Raw genomic sequence first — 6,882 nt, 5'->3', positions numbered from 1 at the left:
ATGGGGAACGCACTATGTAGTGAGTAGGGAAGGAATTCGGACATAGCAACTCTAAGATTTTAAATAAAATGGAACTTTTTTATTCCTGAAATATTAACAAATAAACAAACTGTATGAATTGCAGAAATGTGTTTGAAGTCTGTAAACTATAACAACACTTTTTTTAACAAAACTTTTTTGCCTTTACTTCCATCGAGCTCAATGGTTAGTTGACTGCTTTAATAACAGGAGGGGGAAGGGCAGTGTTATTCTGCACATTATTCTGGTCTGCTCGCTCGCCATCACAACAACTGGACCAATTAGAAAAGGATCCCAGAGTTCCCAGTGGGAACAGAATAACAATGCAGAGAAATTCAGAGGCTGTTTGCCAATCTGAGCACAGAGCTGCTGTTGCTAACTACACCTGACAACGTGCAAGCTTTTTAGAACCTTCTATCATTATTATGGATGAGCAGCCTTCTTAGGCTGCAGCTTAACAGCTAGTATCTTTGCAGCATTTTTCTTTTTCTTTGCCAGTCATGCAGGAAGCTCCGATGTCGTGCTGGGATTTAAGCGTGACTTTCAGCATCTGCGCACCCATTGTGGTGACTCAGGCTCACGTGACTGAGCTATGCTTGGAATTTAGGTTTCATTTGTGTTCATCTGTGTGGAGCCCTTTCTTCCTCTCCTCGCAGACCAACCTGACTCACAGCGTGATGTGTCATGGAAAAGTGCATCACTATGTAGAGAACCACTGGAGGCATTTTTCCCTCCATTTCAAACAAAAATATCCTACACTTTAACAGAACTACGAATCACTTTGGACTCAATATAAACACTACACCAAAAAACAACAACAACCAAAATAATAAAAGTTCCAATCACTTTTTAACATCAGTTTTTAAGTTTTTATTTATTTAGGTCTAAACATATCAGGCTGTCGTTTCCTCTGTAGTTTCTTTTCACAAAATATACAACAAATGTTGTATCTTTTTGGTGTTTAAGCATATAAAAGTACTAAAAAAAATTTCAGGAAACATCCTAATATCAAGTTCAGTATGTTCTTTTTTCTGTTTTTTTTATCTATGATAAAAACTTGTGTTTCATCTTTGAAATTAGCCACTTTGATGATTTGTTGTAACATTTGCTAAAATTTATAAATCACACAGAAGCTGAATAAAAAAAAAAACAAAGCCTCAAAGACACATAAATAAAATAGTCAATGCCAAGTAGGAATTGAAAATGATACAAACAAAATGCAGAGAATTCTATATCAATGTGTGGAGTAAAAATTTGGAACAATCTGGGGTTGGAACAAAAACAATGCAAAAATACACACATGTTCCAAAAAAAGGTATAAATTAATGATATGGGTAAAATACAAGAATTTCTGACATGTATCATAACAGAACGCATTGTATATATGCAATAATATACAAAAGACTGTGTTTAATGTATATATAGTATATATATATGTATGTATACATAAATGTACATTCTGTTGATAAAGAATATTGTAATGAACTTTAACTTGTGATTATTACTAAAAGTTGCCAGTGTTGTAATAGTTAATTTATGAAGAATTAAGATTTAGGTTTTAATAAGAAATGCTTCTACCTGTTATCTTTCAAACATGGTTGTAATATATATCAAATTCACTCCCAATTGTATTACTACAGATAAGCTTGTAACATATAACTGTATGTAAAACTAACATATTTGAATAAAAAGGTTTTAAAAAAAGTAGCTGCAACAAGTTTTTGAATACAAACTGATTTTTTACTACAAATATTTAAATATTTTAATATTATATTATATTAATATTTTTATTTTAATATTTAAATTAATATTTAAAGCTAAATTTTCTGTTAGTTCGAAATATTTAAATCTAGCAAAAAAAAAAAAAATAGTATGAGGCTGCATCATAAAATGAAAAATGTAGGAAATCGAAAGCTAGCACAGTATTTTTGTCCTTGTCAAAATAAAGACAAAGGGCAAAATTCAACCCGTTGGTGAAAAGCTGAATAACAGTGATTAAAATTTTTATATTTAGAGAATAAAAGTATTAGAAAGCTAAAAAAAAATAGCTGAATAAGGGTGAACATAGCTTTTAAAAATAAAACTTAACTTCGAATAATGAGAGTGTTGGAAAGCTGAAAATAGCTAAAAAAAAATGGTGAACCTGGCTTTATAAAAAGAATCTGCTAGCATTCGATAAGAAAATTGTGAAGCGGAAAATTGCTGAAAAAATACTGCATATGAATTAGTAAAAGTAAATCTGTAACATTAGACGATTAAAGTGTTACAAAATGGAAAATAGCTGAATAATAGGAAAAAGGCCTTTATGAAATAACCTGCTTACTTAAAGATGAGAACATTTTTAGATCACTGAACAATACTGAATTTTGCTTTGTAAAAGAAACCTGTATCTTTAGGTAATGAAAGTGTTAGAAAGTAAGAGCTGAATAATAGATAAGAAAATTGTTAGAGAGCTGAAAATATCTGAAAAACAACCAAACATAGCAAACAGCTGAAATAACTAAACATTTTAGGAAAGTTGAAATTAGTTGATTTACCAGTGAATAAGATTAAATAAAACAAAAGACAAAATATCAAGTTACATAAAGTGCTGAAAGTGAAAATAATCTAAATAATGCAGAATACAGCTAAATAATCAATATAGGAAAGCTGAAAATAGCTGAACAATGTTGTATTGTAAATGGATAAATAAATGAAGGTTATAGAATACAAAGCCTTCATTTTCCTTTTACACAGTGGAAGACAGACAAAAAAAGACAATTCAAATGGATGAAAATGCACTAGAATCAGATGGCTCTCCGAACAAAACTAGAGTTCAGTACAGTGACAGCTTTGGGAAGGAAACTGCCACTGAGTCTGTTTGTTCTGGCTGGTACGGACCTGAAATGCCTGCCAGAAGGCAGCAGGTTGAAGAGATGAAGACTCAATGGCATGAGCATTGTCCTTCAGAATGTTTGTAGTCCTGCTGAGACAGCGAGAGTTGGAGATGGAGGTTACTGTAGCTAAAGGACGGCCAATGAGTGTTTGTTTTGTTGGGCCCCTTTTTCCCCAAATGAATATAGAATTAAGATTAAAAAGGAGTTTATGCTAAATTCCAAAGAGAAAATTGTGGGAAAGCTCAAATTAGCTAAACGTTTCTAAATATTATTAAATATGTGTGTAAATTAACAATTTTCCTTAAAAAGCTGTCTTACAAAGCTGAATAATGTTAATTCCTGGAGAAATAAAAAATCAAAATCTTCACCTAGAAAAAAGAAACTGGACTGTAGCAGCTCATGCAGGAATAGAAATCACCAACAGAAATCCAGATGTTATTACCTTAGAGCCACTTTAATCGCAAATGCAGATGTTAATGAACAATGTAAAAAAAGACGGCATATGGTAAGGGAGAAAAGGAAAAATAATTTCAGCTTCAAACACCTCATTAAATGTTGCCATTGCAATGACGTGCAAACAAAGTTGTTCACACATTGTAAACGATTGGTTTATTGTTGTGCATAATCTCGACTTGATTGCGCATTCTCGTAGAGGAAAATGAAGTAACTGTGGAACCTTTAAAGAAAACAGAGCAAAGATTGTTCTGCAATACTCGATCTGATGAAATAAACATGAAGGACTCCCACAGGACATGTAAGAGGCAGCAGCATCTGTCTTACAGCAACACAACAGGAATACTCAAAGACAAACAAACAGAAAGGACTTTTACTGCTCACCAACATGCAGCTCTAACAATCACTGATTTCAGTAAGTGCTGCTTTAACCGCTTCTGAAAGGGAGACTCAGAGAGTATAGGGTGGCAAACGTGTAGACAGTGTTGTGTGGTTGTGCTGATACTGCGCTGTGTTGAGATGAATACAGTCAGGCTTGATGGATCCGCAGAGAAACAAGAGCCTCTTTGACTTTTCTTCTTGTTGTCGTATTGGAATAGTGTTTCAGACAACCGACCCAAGTGGATTTCAAGCAACGTCTGCACACATAAACTGTCTGCAACTGTAAGCTATAAATTTGCCCACAGACGCTGACACATATAAACACAAACACCAAAGACTTCTTTCTTCCTTTTTTTTTTTTTATTTTTGCAGACCTGCCTCACAACCACCTCTGACAATGGAAAACAGACTCTGGGTGGAAAGAATACGGTCCATTTTCATGAAAGAAGAATGAAGTCATCTGGGGTAAAATAAAAAGAAATAATCACTATAAAAGATGTCGGTAAGGGATGATAAATTGAAGAAATGTGTTGGAAGCACATGTTAAAGCTTCTTTTTTTCTAATTTAACCATGTCCTTCACACATAGACTCAGACGAGATTCCATTTCTGAATACAGAGTTTTTTTTATGTAATTGTAATTACATCTATATGTAAAGTAAATTTCTCCAGGAAGGTTAAACATGGAAATGGCATCTATTGTCGTGGTGCAGAGATGGAGTGTTCACCTTTGACCTGCAGATTGCAGGTTTGGTTGTCGAAGTGTCCAAAGACACTGAGCCCCACGATGGTCCTGGCCGTAATAGGTGAGCACAAATGTGTGAATATGACTGTTACTGAAAAGTGCTCAAAGTGAGTTTATACCATTTAAAATACATAAGTGAATGCTGTCTTTTAAAATTATTAAATTTTGAAATGGCATTAATGTTAATTTAAAATAAATGCAGGGAAATAGTTTCTCTCTTTTTCTGCATTTAAAATATTGAAATATGGACATAAATGGTGCTGAATTGTTGTATTTTATGCTTTTGTGAGTTTAAATGAGACTTCTTTTTGAATTTTTACCAAATATATGAAATTAAATTGAATTATTTTCTCACTTCAGGGTCTGTTAACTGAGCAAAAAGGTTTTGTCATGTTTGTAAAAGATCTTTTTCTACAGCTTTAGCAGCTGCAGCTCAAACTTCATCACAAAGTTTAACTTAATTCACTGCAGTTATGATGTAACGGTACAATTTGACTAAGAGAATGGAAATCCACCAAACATGTTGGATTGATTTGATTCTGACCTGTCAGAACGGAGACGCTTCACACACGTCAAATTTTTCTGGCAGCTCCAGGACTCTGGAAGGATTTCATAGCTGGAAACATTTCTGTGTTCCTCGGGAAAAAGCAGGAGTTCTTCCAGAAACGAAAGTGTGGTGATCTTTGCTCAAATTGAGAGGCAGTTCTGAAAAGCAAACAAAAGGACAGATGGAGCTTTAGGTTCAAGTTCACAACAGTTTTACATGAATTAAAAAGGCAAGACTTATTGGATGCAGCACTTGTAAGTAAAATAAGATTGTGGTTCAAGGTTCACGGGTACATCAGTTGATCACAGGCCATTAAAGCTAAATTATATATATATATATATATTTAAAAAAGTGAATAAGCATCTTCATCGTGAAGTACATCACTTGATTTTCATCCAATTACACATGCGTGTTTATCACAGTACATTTTGGCCTTTCAACATTGAACTCAAAAATTAGAATGAAACTTTATCATCTAGTAATTTCACATATTCATCTAAATTAATTTAAAAAATACAAGCTAAATTTATCAGCTGCTTGCTAACTTAATGGTCTATTTTATTATTTGTCTTGCTTACATTTAATTAAGAGAAAGCCAATATTATGTGATTGGTAAAAGATGTTTTAAACAGAAAAAGTAAATACATTTTTTTTGTATTTCAGTTGTGCTAAAAAGACGCTTGCAAAGCTTTTTTTTTTGATGCCAATGAAATATTTAAGACAATCTTTTAACTAACGTTTGCTAATCACATCAACTGAATGTATTCTAAATTAGCAAAAATGCCATTTACCCTAGAGCACTACCGCCGGGTGATTTTAACTAGAACAGGAGTATTTACATGATTTTACATAAACCACTGTTAAAAATAAAACAAAACAAATTTATCATGCATTGTCATATTTTGATCTATTTTTATAACAAATACTTTTTATTGGGGATATTATATTGGGTAAAATTACCCAGCAAAAGTGATGGTGAAACCTTTTATAGTGAAAGTGTTCTGGGGTTAAACAAGACAATTTTTTTAGGGAAGATTTGTCAAAATAATCCAGTTTCTTCACATTTAAATTAAGGATAGGCTTAACTGACAAAATTAATTTGGGTTTTGATGTACAAGTATATGATACGATTTAATAATGATATGATAGGACATAATTTAATTAAATATCAATTGATTGATTTATTGATAGCCACATTCTTGATCCAGGTGATCAGCTGTAAGTAGTTTTTTTTCTGTTTTACTTTATGTTTGTTTTAAAAAAAAACTTAGAATTAGCCAAACTAGTAAGTAAGTCAAACAATAAAAGATTTTTCTCTTTTTCTTTTTTGAGCACGGAAAAACATTCTAGAAGTTGCTTGTATCTACACATTTCATGCATATTCTTAGTGAAGATCGCTATTTTTTTAAAACAATCTTCTTTTTTAACATATCTCTTATCCGTATGTAAAAAAAGTACTTTGACTTGAAAGTGAGCCCAACTTGGCAGAGAACTCTTTTGAACCGTATCTCTACTGGATTCTTAAAGGAGAGCAGACCAAAGATGCTCAGATAATGACTCCAGAAATGTGCTCGTCTTTGTTCCGTCTGAATCCTTTTACAAAGAGTTGTCTGCACATCAGTTATCAAAAAAAATATCTGGTGGTAGTCTTTGTCCTTTTTGGTAATTACAGAGCTTCCACCCTTAAAACATACTAACACTTGAAACACTAACAAAGCAGGCAGTGAATGGCCGTTCTCTGCTCTGTCCTTAATGTTGTCAGACATGTGTAACAACAGCCCGAGGCTGTCGCTTTTAAACAGAAAAAAAGCCTCAGCTTTGATGCAGATTTCTTCTCTATGTTTTTTTTTTTTTTTTTTTTTT

At 32.9% G+C, this 6,882-nt stretch overlaps 1 long non-coding RNA gene across 2 annotated transcripts in view; it reads right to left on the bottom strand.

The window, feature by feature from the left end:
- Positions 1-3,327: 3,327 nt before the first annotated feature.
- The window catches only part of LOC112136114, a 71,324-nt gene continuing 67,769 nt past the window's right edge, over positions 3,328-6,882 (bottom strand). For both annotated transcript variants that reach the window (XR_004948817.1, XR_004948816.1), the window contains exon 3: positions 3,328-5,177. This is a non-coding gene — a long non-coding RNA (uncharacterized LOC112136114). The remainder of the gene's footprint in view (positions 5,178-6,882) is intronic.

The sequence above is a fragment of the Oryzias melastigma genome, linkage group LG12, assembly GCF_002922805.2.
Source record: "Oryzias melastigma strain HK-1 linkage group LG12, ASM292280v2, whole genome shotgun sequence".
NCBI classification, from domain to species: domain Eukaryota; kingdom Metazoa; phylum Chordata; class Actinopteri; order Beloniformes; family Adrianichthyidae; genus Oryzias; species Oryzias melastigma.
Note: the sequence above shows the minus strand (reverse complement) of the source record. Positions and strands in the feature narration are given on the sequence as shown.